Genomic DNA, 19,077 nt, shown 5'->3' on the forward strand with positions numbered 1-19,077 from the left:
TTTTCAGGGTCAGAGCTTAAGTAACTCAGGGAAGCCTAATTTCACTCTGTGTTTCATTTATACCTAAATGTAATTTACTTTCATTTTATGGCCCCTTTACACTGCCTGAAGTGTATAAAAGGGACCTTAATGTACAAGGGAATCAGACCCAAATACTTTAACATGTTGGGCCTGGCAGCTCTCACTCATGTGAGAAAAAGATGCAAAATCAGGCCATGAATGGAAGCCAGTTAAATAGAGAACTTCAAGCGATATAGAGCTCACGCTAAGTTTGGATAAACACCCAAAGGTTCTCATGCACATTGAAGGGTACTATCTTCTAATCTAAACCACTTGAGACTACAAAACTGGTTTGGAAGTGTCCTGAGAAGAGATTTTCTTTTGAGGTTTCTGGTGTTTCCTGCTTCCAGTTGATCTAGAATTACAGAACAGTCACAGAGCATCTTTCAGCCAGGGATCCTAAAATATTTTAAAAACACCTATAAAGTCTCAAAACATCCTGTGCATTAGGTAAATATTACCAATGCAGTTTTACAGATTATGATGATGGATATATATTTATATAGCATTGTCCAAGGATCTCAAAATGCTTCAGAAACATTAAGTGCTTAAGCATCACAACATCCCTGTGAGGTTCAAATGGTAAGTATTGTTATTTCAATTTTAAAGTCACAGGTTATAATGACAGAGCTAGGGAATAGAAATCAGGAGTTAGTAGTAGACCTGGGGGATAAAATCCAAGAATCCCAACTCCCAATTCATGGATCTAACTTTTACATGACACTTTGCCTAGATCCTCAAGGGTATCTTTGAGGGTCCCTGGGCCTTCCTGCCTTAGAAGGTTAATATCACCTAAAAGACTACAGAATACATTTTCTGCTGTGGCCGAGACCTGTTTGACACAGCTAAGGGACTGTTTGTCAGCTGAGGATAGCTGCCACCTCCTCTCCTACCAGCTACATCTGCTCTGCACCCACTGGGAAGGTCTGAGTAGTTTCCAGTCTTTTTGCATCACACGAGCAGCACAAAGACAGAGGAGCATAGCAGTGAACCTGCTCCTATACCTGATCACTAGGCTTATTCAGGGTGTTTTGGTTTTAAACTTTGTCTTGCCAAACACTTTTATCAGAAGCAGATTTCTGGGCAATTAGTGTCAATTTCACAATTCCTAGGTGGTATAATTCCTGAATTTAAAAAATAAAGAATGTTTCTCTCCTCAAATTTTGGGTGAGTCACAGCAGGTTTTCTTTGTTTTAGCTGCCGGTTAGCTCCATGGTTCATTAATGCAGCGAGTAAAACCTTTCCTAGCAGCAGAGTTACACAACTAATCAGGCTGAGTGACCAGTGAAAGGCAGTCATCACATTTTCATAGGACTAGCAACTGCAGCAGGATGAATGATATCACTTCCTGAACTAGCCTGTCTGGTATTAAACTAAACAAAACTCCAACCGTACGTACACTTGCACCTCTCCAAAAATGTCACGCAACACAAAACACCACCAGCGGCTAGACTGTAACAAAGAACTTTAATATGGCGCTGGTGCAGGCTAGCGCTCACACAATGTCGCAGATTCTACAGGGAAGCTCATTCTGCTGAAGAACCAGTTTATGGGGGTGAGCCACAATTTCCACCTCACCCTGTTTTGAAGAAATGGAGATAGATTTGGTGCTGTATCTCCTATGAAATGCAGCACATCAGATCAGCCAAGGGAGAGAGGGGGCAAAGGTGGCTCTGGCCAGATTATGTACTACCCAGATTGTGGAGGCCTCAGTGACCTCCTCTGTAAGGCAGATAGACTCAGAGAATGCTCCAACTTACAGCAGCCTTCGCTGGGCTGCCTATGGCTGCTATGCAGCCCAGAATTCCCATAACACAGAGCAGTGCAAGCATGATCCTCCTGCCCCTAACTGACCTTCAGCTTTGCTCGCACTGACTTCAATAGACTTTGGATTAAGCCTGTAATGAGACATCATCATCCCTGGTGAAACTTCCCTGACGTCATTGCAGTTACACCAACGATGAAAGTGGCCCAACAGCACCTCTAAATTGTTTTCTTGCAACGATAAACTCATCCTAGCAGATCCAAAAAATACACTTGTTTGCTTCTACAGTGGTGGTCACCATTAACACATTTATGTTTATCAGAAGTTACTACTAACTGGTATCACAGATACTGCAATTATTGTCTATTCTAAGTAAAGAAAATAACTGTGGATAACACTGTTTAGTGGGTGGTAAATGTCAATTGTTTTTAACAACATTGCGTATATAGGATCTAGCCAATTGGAGTCCATTAATACCTCCTGACATTGGGGTCATATTTTAAGTGCAATACCTAAAGAAAATTATCCATATCCTCCAAAATGTATATGGCCTAGTCTTCAATTTCAAAGAGTCAATGGAAGAGCTAGTCACCAATTTTGCATGGAAATGTTTTTTTCCAATGTAAAATGGCTTTTTCAACAAAATACAAATTCTCAAGAAATATGTCTATTTATGTCAAAATATTCAGGTTTTCTACAACCAAAACTGAACATGAAAACTGTCTTTTGTTTGTTTTTGTGTTACTGTTATTCTTGCTTGTTTGTTATTAGGATTTTGTTTTTTCAAAAGAGCTCAGGACACTGACAATCTTGCCTTACCTGTGGGTACTGAGCCTTTGAAAATCTGGGCCTTAATCTCCTTGGGTCAGATTGCTAAAGGGATTTAGGCACCTAAAATGCAGCTAAGCACTTCACATAACAATGAAGGCTCTGAAAACTGATCAGGACAGAAAGCTGCCTGCAGCAATTAAAGCAGCCTCTGGATTGGAGTTGTTACATGGATGCAAATTTAAGAATAAAGGAACTTGTTTAACAGAAGTTCTCACTGCATTAATGTCAAGTACAATACCAGTCTGCAGTATATCTCCAGCCTGAATTGCTGTATGAAAATATTTCATGGTTATAGTGCACAGAAACTGGAAACTATATTTTCAAAAAGCTTATGAGCCCTCAAGCAGTGTTCACTGGGTTCTGGGTTCCAGAAGCCAGCCAGGACAGCAGTGTGTATATGTAGCTCAGCTTTGCATTTTGTATTTATTTAGTAGACACTGTTATTTGAACCCCACTGCCTGTGTGGTTCCTTCATAGTTCATTTGTTGAGAAAAGAGCAAAAGAAACAGGAGTCTAACATCACAACCACAAAATCTTATTCACATAACTTAATATGATTTAGTAGTAATAGCAGACTCAGGAAGCAGAAATTTTAGAATGCCAAAAAGACACAAGAAAACACTACTAAGATCAAATGAAGAAATACGTACAGCTGTGAGAACATTTTCCACATCCCCAAGAAGTAATTATCGCAAAATTCAAGTAGTTCATACAATCCTTTACATCTCTACTACATCACCAATAAACCACAATGCAGAAAGTAGTCTACTATAGTGTCTCCAAAAGTATACAAATCCAAGGCCTGATCCAATGCCCGTTGAGTTCGAAGGGAGTTATCTACTGACTCCAATGGACTTTGGATCAGTGTCTAAGGCAGCACGCTGAAAACAGTGCAGCTGCCATTGGCAAGGAATTCAAAGGTAGTCACTTTAATCATACTCACATGAAAGCAATCAGATGCACGCTTCTGGGCCTGTCAGTCACACACCAGCTGCTGAGCGCTAAGGAATGAAGTTGGAATGATGTCTCTGGAGCACTGTGGGTGATCACTGTAAAGGAATAAGAGTTGCAAAGAAATGTTTAGTGATGATGATTTTATGATAATGCTCACAAAATGCCTTTTCAAGGAATACTTTTTCTGTTCAGAGAACTATTCTTACTAGAAAGCACTATGGAGATTTTGAAAATACAGCAAAACATTCCAAAAACGACAGACAAAAGCACCTATCAACATTCAGCTAGACTCTAACAACATGAATGCCACTGACAGCAGAACAATTGAGATAAACTCAATATAAAGAGGACAGTTATTTAGGGTAATCCCAGAGGATGTAACTACAAGGAAAGGAGCCAAGGGGAACTTACAATGGATAGCAGGAACATGCAATAACAATGATCTCTATTAAAACAGTAGATTAGTCTTCCAGGATGGTGGCAGAAGCCCTTCATTTGAATCATTTAAAACTGAATGGAGCAAAACAAAGCTGGAGAACCAACAGTAGGGAACAATCCTATACTGACAAAGAGAGAGAGAGAAAATGACCTAGGAATCATTCTGTGGCAAATGGAGCGATCTGCTGAGGACTCTGCTGATGAGTGTCACCAACACACCACGTTTGTGGCAGCCATATATTCCTCAGCTCCAAAGTGACAGTGAGGAGTCCGACGATGATATCAATATGGATTTGTGCTGGCCTAGCAGGCATGCATGCACATCTCTCGAAACAGTGGCCTGTCAGGAAAGATGGCAGCAGGACTTTTTCCCAGACAGGAAGATCACAGGATTGTATGGGGAAGCTAGACTTGGGAAAGCAGCATATAGGAGGTGCTGAATGCACACAGCCAGAAACAGGAGCTAATAGAGGGCCAGCACAGAGGCCCAGCACAGAGGGATGGGGATAGGGGAAGAACTTGAGGCTGGAAGAGGAGGCTAATGTTTGCTGCTGGAGTGCATTGCACTGTGCACTGGGTTACACACTTATATTCTATTAATAATAATATATATTTAAATTTGCAGTTATCATGCCTTCTTCTTCTTTTACTCTTCTTATATTATAAAGACTTTTTTCAAAAAAGAATTGTTTTTTTGAAAAGAAAAAAAAATTGAAAAGAGAAAGACAGACACACAACACAACAGACACACAAACACGGGCAATGGTGTGGGTTGGGTGTGTGGTGCACACTCACAAGTCATGCATATGCCATGTCTGGATCTGTGTTTAATGAATCCTTCAGGGTTCATAGGTTCATGCTGCATGGTGATTGGGGTGAGGGTGCAGAGGGTGGTGGTGGGGTCAGGGCTGGTGGCTGGGTGGGAACAGGCAGGTGTTGGAGTGGTGTGGGCCTGGATGCTGGGCTGGGGTGGTTTGGTTTGAGCTTGACATTGGGGCACAAAGGCACAAGGCAGGGGGGGGATTGCCACTCTTCTCTCTCGGGCTGGTCTTTCTTTTTCTCTCTCCCCCTTCACTTTTTTTCTCTTCTCAGAGTAGCAGAGAAGAGTTTTTTTCAGCATGTCCTCTTGCTCTTTCGATTTTTTTTTCTTTTTTTTGAGCCCTGTGATGTTGAACATCTGGGCAGTCCCAGTCAAGGTCACTGTAGACAACAGAAATGACAACATTACACACGGGCAGCATTGTATCCACTATCTCCAGACATGAATGTTACACTGAGGAGTTCTCACTGCAAGTTCTCACTTGCATTCTTTATCCCAAAAGGAAAACAAGAATAATCTAGAGGAGTTGGGTGAAGATGCAGATGCAGGCAGGTGATATTATCTATCTCTTCACTCAAAAGAGTCTCCCCAAATTTTTCACAGACTTAATCCTGGAAGATGTTTCCAGGAGCTTCACTTTCCTCTCCTCTCCCCCTCCTCTCCCCTCCTCCTGTCCCCCCCCTGCCAGAAGTGTCCATCGTTACCCTGGGATTGAAGATGTTGAAAGGCACAAAGGAGAGGTGAGCACCCAACGCCTATTGAAAGTCAATGGCATTTATGCACCTAACTCCCCTTTCTGCCTTTGAAAATCTCCTCCCACAAGAATAATTTCCCATCTTGCATTTCTATCAGTGTGTAAGACTACTAAATTCACCATGGATGTAAGTTGTCTTTCTATACACTGACTTCCATCTGAATTCCCTCCTTGAATGCTGTGGACATAAGCATCTAGCAAAGCAGTACTAATAAGTCTACTATGCTTCCTGCCACTACTGTGGCATCATCGAAAATTGCCATGTTAAACGATACTGTGCACCTTCAGAGAGCCTGGACTATTCTCTTAAGAATCATGCACCTCCATATCCAGAACAACATCCCAAGACCCACCATGCAAGGCACCAAATAAATGTATTATTTAGAGTTACTCTTTTAGTGCTAGACTGTGGAAACTTTACTTATGCTAGTAGGCAGTTACTCACAGAAAGTAACTTCATGGGGCTCTTCATGTGAATTACTGCTCACCAAGTTGAGTAAAAGTTTCAGAATTTGGTCCTTAGACTTTACAGACTCATGTTTATATTCATGTTTCCTGAAGCATGGGGATAGTCAGATACAGAGTTTTGATTCAACCCATTATAGAGACTGAGGTCAGATGCAAAACTGAGAATTGAATTTCCACAAAGTAAGAGGCTTCCTGTTTTAGTTCAGGCTCATCTCTACTTGCAGCATAATAAAGATTACTAGATATACAGGGCATCAAACAGTACCTGAGTAAGGACACTCTTAATCACCTCAACCAAGATCTAAGGAGAGGATCCCGGGACATGATTCTAATTTTTCTCACACTGGTTTGCTTCAGTGTAATTACTGCAGACTCACCCTGGAGTGAGAAGTGCATCAGGCCCATCTCTCTTGGCAGAACCCTGCCTCATGTACACAAGGTAATCCTTTCCAAGCTAGTGAGCTCACTCACACTTGTATACCAGTCTGAAATGTTGAATTCATTTGCCTATTTCCAATTTCACAGCATGCACCACTTGGCCACTGCAGAAACCCTCACTAGGAACTGCTTACAACGATTCCTTGGAGTCTTGACAAGATTCAGATCAAGGAGTATAAAGGTTTCTGGGTCTATAGGGAACTTTCTGCTTCCAACCATTCCTATTCTCCTTCCAATCTCTTCTCAAGATTTTTAAATATGGGGACAATGCCATGAAATAGTTCCCTTCTCCTTCCCACACTGTTAGCAATATTCGAGTCACAGAACCTGGCCTCGTCAGTCTACTTGGTGTTCACTCCATCCTGAAAATGACTTTGACTGAATTAAGTTCAACTGAATGTCAACAGATGTTTTATTGATGTTATAAAAATGTTCTCCCATCCATACACCCTGAATCTGAGGAAAATTCAGAACTGGGTTGGAATCCAAACTTCATGGCTTAGACCCTTCTCTACTACATATTGCTATGTTTTGGCCATACTATCATAATCTCAGCTAAATTGGTGCCACCCTCCAGTTCCTTTGATTCGCTGATCCAAAGTATCAGGCTCATATTCTGAGCTCATTTATGCAAGGGAGTTACAGCATTGCTAAACCAAAGTAACTGAGATCACAATCAGGCTCACAGTGGGCCAGATTCTCAGCTGATGTAACACAGAGTAGCTTCACTGACTTAAAAAATAATAGCTGTACTACAGCACTTTTCATCAGCAGCTCTCAAAGTGTCTTACCAAGGAGGCCAGTATCATTATCCTCATTTTACAGATGGGGAAACTGAGACATGAAGAGGTGACGTGCCTTGCCCAGGGTCACCCAGCAGGCTAGTGGCAGAGCTGGGAAGGTCTCCCGAGTCCCATTCCAGTAATCTAATTGCCAGCCTAACAGAGCTATCCCGATTTAAAGCAGCTGAGAACTGGGCCCTGAGTGTTAGATTCTGCTCAGTTTCACCATCCTAAAAACAGAGTAACTCCATTGACTTCAACAGTTTTATGCCAGTGAGATCTGAATAGGAGACTGTTACGTTGGATCACAAAAAACAAACAAACAAACAAAAACCGGAGAGTGGCTGTTGAGTTGGGATCTCATTCCAGTTAAGGCTGGACATCTTAGCCTGTAAATTTTTAATCTTCTACAGTAGTGCTGCCAGTGTTGGCTTTCTTGCAAATTCAGTTTTTTCACTGAGTTGTGAGACTGGGAGCAGGAAACCATCTTTAAATAACCAGTCTAGGTAAAGTATTTCTTTGTTTATTCAGTTCTTCCAGATTTTTTTTTCCTTCAGTTTTTATGGCTGGATTGCCATGTAGTTTATTTATATAGGAAGACATTACTGAGGGAGGGTTTAAATAAAGCATTCCAAGATTTCCTCACACGTTCAATCATTTTCAACAAAGGAAGCCTTTAATTATGATGTCTGGCAAATAAGAGTTGCTGATAGAAAAGAGGGATATGGGCAGCACAGTCCTCATCCAGTGCTACCCAAACAGGTGTCTGTATGGTTTGTGTTTCATGCAATCTAGGTTTTGTTTAAAGCAATTCTCTTTAACTGTTCCTCTTACCACTTACAAACAGTTTATTAAGATGCAAAGGTTAAAATCAAATAAATAACACTGCTAGACACCTTTTGAATTAAGCACATGCTTAATTTTAAGCACACGCTTAAGTCTCATTGACTTCAACTTAGGCACGTGCTTGAGTGGTTTGCTGAATAGGGAAAAGCTTAAGAACATGCTCAAGTGTTTTTCTGAAGCAGGCTCATATTTCTTAAAGCTTTTTTGCCTGCATTCAGATAAAATTACTTCAGCCATTTTAATTATCTAAACTTCTGTATTATTGTATTGCAGTAGCACTTAGCAGCCCCAATCCTGGACCAGGTGCTCTACAAACATAGAACCAAAAGGGAGTCCCCAGCCCCAAAGAACTTACAATCTCAGTAGAAAATGTGAGACAAAACATGAAAACTTTCAGAGCAAAAGCTCAGTTTCTGAGAACTTCACAAATGAGGGAAGCAAGGGGCTAGAGTCAAAGTGCCATCTCAACCACAGCTGAAGTACAGGTCTTTTACTGTGGTCCTATAATTATTAGGACACAGCCCACAGGGCTTCAGTGAAATACTCCCCCCGCCCCCCTAAAAAATGTACGTGTTTATTTAGCAATGTTAGTTTACCAGGGTTATGGAGTGCTCAGCCCATTCAACAGAGCTTCGTCTTTCTGGGAGAGTTGGTCTGAAGAGGAATTTAATGATGCAGAAAAATATCAACACTTATTCATGCCTTGTGGGAATTTGGGGTGTAGGAAGAAACCATTCCACCCAGTGGTATTTCGAGTATGAACTACACCTTGTGAGGCCACACAGACTGCCAAATGGAACTCATTGATCATCCTCATGATGCTCCAGCTGTAGTCAGGAGCTGGAAGTGGAGAGAGAGAGGAGGGGGAAAAGTACAGTATTCTCAGTGCCCAAAGCCTTTGCCTGAGCATCTGCTATGGGCGCTGGGGATCTCTTCAGAAGTAGAGAGGAAAGAAATCCTTCCCCAACAGCTTCTCCTTGGAGCCTCAAGGCTGGAGTAGCTGCTTAATTGCTTGCATGCTCACCCACCCAGTGGTATACCTACTTCTGCCCTACTCTCAGTTCCCTGGGCGTGGCAGCATGCGTAACGATCTTCTTGAACTAGCATGGCTCCACAGTGTAAAAAAGTCTGCACTCCCCACACAGATTCTTCAGTAGCCTCCTGATCTCTGCAGCAGACTGATCCCAATTCCTTTGCAGATAGGGCCCTCCACACTGACAGGGGCTGCGGTGGCAGGATTTCCCCAGTAGAAATGAGCATCACTGATGTGATGATTACACTTGAGCCTACAAGTCCTTGCATGGTGCAGGCCCCAGGGAGGACAAGCCGGCTGTGTCCAGACACTAAGAAGCACAGCCACTCTTGTAAGATTAAGCGCTAGGTATAGTCCACCACACTGAGCAGAAGTAAGTTACAAGTCCTTTGTTACCCTGCACTCCTGAGAGCACATAAAAGGATGATGTCTGGGGCTGCCTGAGCGGAAATGGGCTGGAATCCTCAGCATGCAAATTAGGCACTTGTTTCCTTCTTTGACCTTATTCCTGCTACTTAGCAGGAGCCATTTTGTAATCACACACCACCACCCACGTTAATACAAATTCATCATCCCCTGATCCTTCCATCTTGCTCACTTTATACCCCAGGCTAATTTCTACGTGCAGTGCTCCACACCTGCCCCTGAGCAGGGTCACTGCAGGGCTGATGCTCTGACGGAAGTCAATGTTCAAGCTCCCTTTGACTTCAGTGGGAGTAAGGTCAGGCCAAGCATATTCCAGAACAGCCGTGTGTTCCTGTGGAATGATATCTTCTTAGCAAAGCAGCAACATGTGCTGCAAGGAGGAGCCAACAAGAGAAGGAATTTCCCTCTCAGATTGGGACCTGAAAGGATAAACATTTTTAAATTAAAAGTCAAAACATGCCATGTTTCTCTCTGCAGAGCTGTAAATTGAACATAAGCTCTTGTACAACTTTGGCAGTAGATAAAGACATGTCTCCAATTAAATACCTTATTGGAGCAAACCCTTTTACGGCTAATAAAAAAAAATCCCAAATTACTTGCAAAGCTGCATCTCCCAGATATTCAATCTGCTGGCTAACTGCAAACCTTCCAAACTATCGGCTGCCGACTGCATTAATGATAGCAGGATGTGGAGTTCATTGTCCCTTTTGGAAAAGATTAAGGAATGCTCATAGCTGCGATCCAAATATTAATACCCGTAAAGAATTAGTGCGTAATGAGGCAAGACACAGTCATTTGAACAGGAGGCAAATGGAAACTGATTCAAGGAATTATTTGGCAGCAGTTAAAATCATCTGCATTAGCAGATAATAGAATTTACTCAAAATGGGCAAACAGATGCAACTGAAAGAAGATGAGTCGGTAGCAGTAAAAACATTAGCAATGTCTCTTGCGAGGCTGTGATTTTTCTTCTGTTTTAAACTTGGTCATTAGACATGGAAACAGAGCTGATATTGAAGCGGGTGGGAGTGGAAGCTGCAACAAACATGAATTAATCTTTGGCAAGCTATATCCTTTTAAGGAATAATTAAATGAACAAGCTTCCAAGAAGAACTGTGTGACTGACAATTGTAGCACCACCATTAAAAGTTACTATTTGTAAATCCTGCTGTTCACAGCTTCAATGAAAATAGAAAGGGGCTAGCATAGAGAGCCATGTGAAAATGAAGGATTTCACCCAGCAGGATTTTTTTGTGAACCTTTCCTATGGTTTCATTTCACATGGGTTTTTCACTAAACATGGGCCTGAAGGAAACCCCCAGACAAGAACAGCCTCAAACTTCAGGGAAGTTTGGATCTGGATCTTCATTGTTAGTCCCCTATGTTATCACCATAATGAGTGAGAGTGAAATCTCAGGTCTGAATTAGAAAAAAAATTGGAAAACAAAAATTGGAAAGAGTCGAGCGGAGGGCAACAAAAATGATTAGAGGGCTGGAGCACATGACTTACGAGGAGAGGCTGAGGGAACTGGGATTATTTAGTCTGCAGAAGAGAAGAATGAGGGGGGATCTGATAGCTGCTTAAAACTACCTAAAAGGAGATTCCAAAGAGGATGGATCTAGACTGTTCTCAATGGTACCAGATGACAGAACAAGGAGTAATGGTCTCAAGTTGCAGTAGGGGAGGTCTAGGTTGGATATTAGGAAAAACTATTTCAGTAGGAGGGTGGTGAAGCACTGGAATGGGTTACCTAGGGAGGTGGTGGAATCTCCTTCCTTGAAGGTTTTTAAGGCCCGGTTTGACAAAGCTCTGGCTGGGATGATTTAGTTGGGGATTGGTCCTGCTTTGAGCAGGGGGTTGGACTAGATGACCTCCTGAGGTCCCTCCCAACCCTGAGATTCTAGGATTCTATGAATGCTCTCAAATGCTGCAGAGTTGTAGAGCTGGTTCCACTTCTACATTCTGAGACTCAGGGCAATTTCAGGTTTGCACCCAATGAGGTTTTATTTTAGCTTCCAATTCAAACTAAATCACACTTTCTTAGTGAGACATGGCCAAAATCACCAGATTTCAACTCTTCACATTCATTTCCATGGTTCTGGTGCAAAACTTTAAATTGATCCAGATTTACTTGAAAGGTATCAAATCCTAAAATTCCAGCTCAGACTAAACCCCCTTTGAACTCATAGTGAATTAAGACTCAGTAAGGGGGAACTCAGGGTGAGTAAAAATTAAGGGCTGTTTCAATTTTCTAATGATACCTGTCAGAGCCATGTTTTATGTGGTTTTAAATTTCATTATAAACTTTTTGCACAGCTCTGTTAATAGAGGGCAGGACTGTGCATTCCTCAACACACACTTGCAAATCCAAGTGTTCCAATATCATGAGTTGACACCCCCCAAAAACTCGGAGATTGGTTTAAAAATCATGAGGGGTGTGTGTGTGTGTGTGTGTGTGTGTGTGTGTGTGTGTGTGTGTTTTTAAAAGCAAAGCTCAAATGGTCTGTTTTCCATCTAAACCTTTTTACAGTAAAAAATTTGTTTTTTGAGAAAACGAAAATGTATACACAAAGTATCCGCTTTCCTCAAAAAATTCATTCTTTCATCAGTAAACTTAAATATTTTGGTTTTCGGGCAATTTTTCCCCTAGCAGTTTTCCTTTTAAAAACCAATATGTTTTCAGTTTGGGGATGCTCATGTTTTTGAGGAAAAGTTGAAATTTTCCACTAGGGACCCCCCCCCCCACACACACACACAAGGAAGGGTGTCAGAAAGAGGAATTTGGCTTACCTTGGGGGAAAATTTAAAGACTCCCCCCTGGGAAGAGAAATGCCCTTCTCAGGTACACACATCCCATAGGTGGGGTTTAATACCCTAGGAAGGCATGCCAAATCCCTTCCCCACCTGATAGTAGGTAACTGGAGTCCAGGAGAAACTGCAAGGTTAAGATCAAACTTGCAAGGAACCAAGTCTATTCTGACCACCCAATCTGATCAATGGGGTGCTCTTTATACCATCCAATGGTAGAGGGAGGGAGGTCCTAATGCACAGCCTGGATAGCTGGCACATAAAGGGATGTAGTATGACTGCCCTCTTCTTTCCCTAGCAGATGAAAGAGAGGCAGGAGTGGCTGGCCCAGGTCATAATTTCAAACCCAGAGGTTTTAGGGTGACAGAGCATGCAGAGGCAGAGGAAAAGTACCCATGTGTACCCATCCAGTGTGATCTAAATGGGAAAGGTATGAATACTGTATGTCAGTTTGGCAAGGTGAATGTTTAGTATACAATATATGATGTTTAAATCAATAAAGGGTAATAGAGCTGCTGTCTCTCATAAGTCAGTGTTATAACTTCCCTGGGGTACTGGAGGAGTTTCCCTTTCTCTGTTCATCTTCAGACAGGGCAGAGATGTGGCCATTTAGGGAACATGCCTGTGTCCAATTATGAATTCCATTTCATTTTATCAACCTGTCCATGATTGTAGCTTCCAATGTAGATTATAGTTTCCATTTTGTAGCAGAAAACAGGGTATGCCGGGAAACTGAAACAAGGCAATCAAGGAGCCATCAGCAGTGAATGGCTCTTCCCTGCTTGAATAATGCAGTCATGTGCCTTTGCCCTTTCTACATCTGTTGAAACTAGGAAGAAGCGTCATGGTATTACAAAGATGACTGTTGTCACAGTGCAGCTAAAATTCCACAAAATAATTAAAAGCAGTACAACATACCCAGATGCCATCACTCATTTGGAAAGAAGCATCCTAATGGCCTGTTTTTAAAGTGGCTAAGTCTCTAGTATATCTAACGTTTGAAGGTTGCACAGACAGCAAAATGTCTCCCTCTAGCAACTGGTTCCAGTGACTAAAACAACTTGCTACTTCCTTCCAGCTAATGGAGCTCTCTTTTAGCTCAAAACAGTAGAGACTTGTCATTTTGATGCTAGGTCCTGGGTTCCATCTCCACTGCCAGTCATTCAGCCTATATGAACGTGGTAATGGCTTGTTACGTGGCCATTGCCAACCCTGACCCTACAAGCTTCCAGCACTAACCCCACAATTTTCTGTAGCTTCAGAGAATGTATGTAGACCACCAGAATCTGAATAAAATACTTAGGGACCTTAAATATCAACACTTAAATCTTTAACTCAATCCATACCAGAAACGAGCCTGAACTTTAGGGAGGGGCAGTATGTTCTCCGCTACAACGATGGCCAGCTCTGTTAACCAGTGCTGATAAGAAGGGGCAAGGTCCTGCCTTCTTCCCACTCTATCCCAATCCCTTTGAGATGGCTTGTGACCTAACAGGTGCCAGCAGGGGGAAGGAACAAAATCTAGTTTATAGCTTGCAAGTATGGTAAATTGTGTAGATTAAATACCCAGACTTGCCAGCAGTCTCAAAAAATGTCCTGGGTGTTCAGAGCTATCTGAACTTTTCCAAATCAGGTCAGTCCAGCCTTCTGGAGTACGCCACGTTTGAAAACTCAATGTACAGTTTCAATACTTTGTTACTCATGGGCCATGTGAATAAAATTAAATGATACGCAATGGGCACATTCTTCATATGAAAAATTATATGTCATCTCTACCACTTTTCAAATGGAAGGGACAGGCTGATGTACTGTTGGTGAGTGTCTGACGAGAAACAGCAGTGATCTATTTGGAGATGACTGAGCCCAAGCTACTCATTTGGATTGTTAGCTCTGTGACCAAATGGTATGAAATATTACATAAAATCTATGTAACACATACAAGCTAAGTGCAAATGATGAAAGAAATCAGCAAGGGAAAACAGGCCAGAGAGCTGTTATGATGGAAGAATAGCAGCTGGGAAAACTGAAGTCAACCCAGCTATGTTATTTTTAATTAAAAATAAACACTGACTTTGTTGCCAAGGGATTGGTTAGCATTCCATTGATTTTTTTGTTTTGTTTTTGTTTTACTTTATTCTTATCAAGTATTTACAGATTTTGCAGACATCCCATGGTCATAAAATTGGGTTAGTACATGGTGTTGTAAAGCCATCTAATTTTATGTATGACATTTCTAATACAAAAATTATATTCGTTTTAATTCCCTCCTGTGGATGATGATAATATTTTGATTCAACACAGCATTCTAATAGTCTAACTATTGTTTTTAATTCTTTGTTAATTATTTCTTCATCGGCTGGGATCTAATCACCTTGTCAGCGATGTAGGTGGGACCCCTAGTAACTTCAATGGGAATTGCATCTGTGCAGCTGATGGTTTGATCAGGGCCCTCTCACCATGTTAACTAAGGGCTTGTCTATACAGAGCAGCAACGGGCACAATGGAGGTGTGATTTTTAAAAATGTGCACTAATGTGCTGCACATTAATGGGTCCATGTAAACCTTGCTAGAGTGTATTAAAAGTTCCCTAGCACACTTTAACAGTGTTTGAAATAGAACTACGTAAAAGTGCATTACAGAACTTTTAACGCACATCAGCAAGATCTACTGGGACCAATTAATGTGCAGCACATTAGTGCACTTTAAAAAAAAAAATCGCACCTCAGAAGGGCAGATTGCTGCTCTGTGTAAAGAAGCCCTTTGGTTTCATCTGGCAAGATGTTAATCCTCTCAGGCCAACATTGCTCCTTTTGGGCAAATCTTGGGGCAAGTTTCTTTCACTACTGGATATGAATAATGTCCACTGTAGAGAGTAGACTTTACTGCAAATACCCATTGACTTCAGTTAATGTTTACTTAATAAAGACAGAGTAGAAACTGAACCTAGGACCTGTGCTTCCCAATTTGCCTGCTTTTAGGCAAATTGGGAAGAATAGGTCTTTATTCAGTTTCTATTCAGTCCTTATTATGTAAACATTAACTGAAGTCGATGGGCATTTGGTTGACTAAAGAGCGTATAAAAACTTTAGAACCTCGAGATTTGGTACAAGTTTTTCATCTCCTCCAATGGAGATATTCAACCTTTTCTCTCTTCTGTCCTCCATGCTTTTAGCCCATGTCTTCTGTGCTTTCATAGAATCTTGGGGTGAGAACCTTCTCCTATGAATTTCACATTGGAACAACCTTACTTTAACTTCACCTCATTGACTCTCATTCTCTCATTTCAAATCTTAACTGAGATCAAGACTTCTCTCCCTTGTGTATAACTCTTAATTTCTCTCTTCATCTGCTTTATGATTTAACTTGGTAACTGTATGGTTTAACTCAGTAAAATGTTTTGGGATGCAGTTTGCATAAAAGTCAATATAGAAAATCGGGGTCCAGTCCCAGAGTCCTCCATCCCTTATATCTCCTATTGATTCCAGTGAGAATGCAAAATCAGGTCCCTACATTGTATTGCATTGTCATGTTGTTGGCAGCAATGTAACAATGAAGGAAAGAGAGCACTGATGGGGTTGCAAAAGAAATTTTCTCATACTTTGCATTTTTGACCCAAAAAACCACCCACAGCAGACAAAGCAATAGATTTGTTTTGACTCCAGGACAGTGATTTATAAAAATTGTTACCTCAGTGAGTGAAAGAGAGTTCAAATCAAGTTAGATGGTCATATCGTGGTTAGAAGGAAAGCAAATAACTGTTTTAAACTAAAGCCTATGTGGAAAAGGAATGATCTGACTGGAGACAATAAGCACCAAATACTTACTCCTCATGCAGTGATCATCTGGCTATGGACATCAAAATGGGAACTGCCCAATTTAATCTCCCAATCAAGATTCCACTATAGTTTAAATAGGACTTTTTGCTTCCATTTAGGATTTGGGGAAGAGTGAGTGCGGCCTGATATAAAGGGGGTAACAGTTTCTGGAGGCATATTGCATTGTTTGCCTGTCACAAAGGAGGTACGCTTTCTGTGTACAATAGGTGGGGTTAAATACAGTTATAAGGGAGGTGAAGGAAGCTTAGCTGAGGTTTAAAATGGAAATGGGGGATAAGAAGAACTCTGGTTGGGAGGAAGGAGCTATGACAAGGTTACCATCAAGAAGTGCCATAAGTCTTTCATTCAGCAGAGCAGTCACATGGCTGAGGAATATTCTGGTGGCATCCCTGTGTTTTGACTTGCTGGGAGTCTCCACTTGTGCAATGAACAATAGCACTTTTGTCTTTTATATCACAGGACATAAAGAAGTGCTGTCCAGCTGGTGAAAACACAATTGGGTGCCTACCCGAGTGTGACATTTTAAGTTTTAAAACTATCCATGTGTTCCATATTTGTCTGCCACACACATAAGAAAGGGAAAGCTGTTTACAGCCTTTTGATACTTCTCTTTTTCTTATGGGAAACTAGTTGATGTTGACAGCTCTAATAGTTGACAACACTCTGGGCTAGTTTATTAACCTTGTGCCCTGGTGCCATTTGTTCAAATCAACTCCTCTGTGCTATTTATTTATTAATCTGTGGCTTTCTAGTGTGCCCCTCAAAGTGGCATGTGGACATCCATTCCAATTCAGCAACTTTAATCCATGAAAACTGACTTTGCTACTGGGTAGTTACTATTTATGTTATTTATTTCCATTATTGGGTTGTCCTTGATATTCAGTTAAAATATATAAGCATACAAAAATAAACACCCCCCACCCATGCCAATATACCTAATTTCCCCAAGTATACAATACATGAAGCCATACAATGTAAACAACATGCCTGTTTAATACACTCAGACTTTATGTTACAGACCTGGCTGTAAAGAAGTTCACCTGTTTATGTAACAGGATGGCTAAACTGACCATGTCCTTCTTGGCTGATCCATGTAATGGATAAGAATCTACTACCGCTGTCAGCTAATGCAGTAATGCCTTAAGCTCAAGAGACAGAGGTCTGTGCTTTGGTGCTGAACATCCTGAACCCTGTCTCTGCTTACAACTGAAGGGAATGTTATTACATTTATTAATTTAAGAAAAAACAATAATAAAAGCTAGAGAGCCAAATTTGTTATAGTTATAAGTCCCATGAATATCGATTATACATGTGTTTATAACTACTGTGCCAAAATGCAGAGGTTGTATGTTAAGGGGTATAAGAGGGAGGGAATTAACATCAATTTACTGCTGTATACAATAATTGTAAGAGATTGCTAAATTCAATGTTAGTGCTGTCTGGGTAAAACTAAGGTCTTTTATCTAAGGCTCATTTTAGACAGTTTAGGAGCAAGAGATGATTAGAGAGAAGTTGAGAAAGACAGTTTTGAGAGATTAGATATCTGTGGCAGTATATTTTTTAGTTTAATCCACAAAACTACATTTACCCAAACAATTACATTGTTCTTCTCAAACCCATTCATCATCTCCCAGATATTTTTCTATTTTTAACTTTTAAGCGCTGGAGTGCCGAAACCTCCTGAATAATGATCATCTTGGGATTGCTTAGCTGGAATTTGGAAAGGCCAACAATTCTTCCAGATACTCCCCCTTTGACTTTTTCCCAGAGACTTTAAAACTGCCTTGAAATGCCTGGAATGCTTACTCTGAACTGCAGAAACAATCCCTTTGTGTGACAATGTCTCAAATCTACTCACTTAGCAGTGAGACTGTGAAAAATAACAACTGTGTTCCTTTAATATATTTATTTATGAGTACTAACTGGTTTCCATTTTATATTTTTAAAAATGGGAAACCAAGTAATTACCAATGTTTTCTGTGTGAAGTTGGTGCTGTGTTTGATTGTCAACTTTAGAGAATGAAGTCTTCCTTTGATCCATAGGCGCCAACTTCTGCTGGCGCCAGTGGGTGCTCGACCCCCTTCTGCCCCCGGCCCTGCCCCGACTCCATCCCTGTCCCACCCCCATTCAAAGCTCTTCCCCAAAGTCCCCAACCCAACTCCGCCCCCTCCCTGCCCCTATTCCAACCCCTTCCCCAAATCCCGGCCCCAGCCCCGCCTCTTCCCCACCTCCTCCCCTGAGCACATCGCATTCCTGCTCCTCCCCCATCCTTCCCAGAGCTTGTTACACCGCGAAACAGCTGTTTTGCAGCGGCAAGCACTGGGAGGAGAAGCAGGGATGTGGCATGCTCAGGAGAGGTGGAAGTGGAGGCGAGGTGGGGTGGGGAGCTTGGCTGCCCGTGGGTGCAGAGCGCCCACCAATTTTTCCCCATGGGTGCTCCAGCCCCAGAGCACCCACAGAGTCAGCGCCTATGCTTTGATCAGGTACAGCACTGTTCATAGGCATCAACTTTCCCCGGCACCGGTGGGTGCTCGTGCCCCCCTGCCCCTGGCCCCGCCCCAACTCCACCCTTTCCCTGCCCCTGCCCTGCCCAGGGCCGGTGCAACCATTTAGGCAACCTAGGCGGTAGTCTAGAGTGCTGGGATTTGGGGGGTGCCATTTTCTTCGGCAGCGACCACGGCTGCCGGATCTTTGGCCGCCCCAGTCGCCGCTGGCATTTAGGTGGAGGGAACTGGGGCAGAGGGGTGCGGGGAGGGCCGTCTGCAGCAAGTAAGGGGGGGTGGCACACAGGGGAACTCCCCACCCCAGCTCACCCC

General features: G+C 42.0%; 1 protein-coding gene across 4 annotated transcripts in view; it reads right to left on the reverse strand.

Annotated features, from left to right (window-relative positions):
• Positions 1–19,077, reverse strand: part of CALD1 (caldesmon 1) — a 240,348-nt gene that overhangs the window by 141,402 nt on the left and 79,869 nt on the right. For all 4 annotated transcript variants that reach the window (XM_039545565.1, XM_039545588.1, XM_039545591.1 and 1 more), the window contains exon 2: positions 3,600–3,705. The gene's annotated coding sequence lies outside the window, so the exon portion shown is untranslated. The remainder of the gene's footprint in view (positions 1–3,599; positions 3,706–19,077) is intronic.

The sequence above is a fragment of the Mauremys reevesii genome, linkage group 1, assembly GCF_016161935.1.
Source record: "Mauremys reevesii isolate NIE-2019 linkage group 1, ASM1616193v1, whole genome shotgun sequence".
In the NCBI taxonomy this organism is placed as follows: Eukaryota; Metazoa; Chordata; order Testudines; family Geoemydidae; genus Mauremys; species Mauremys reevesii.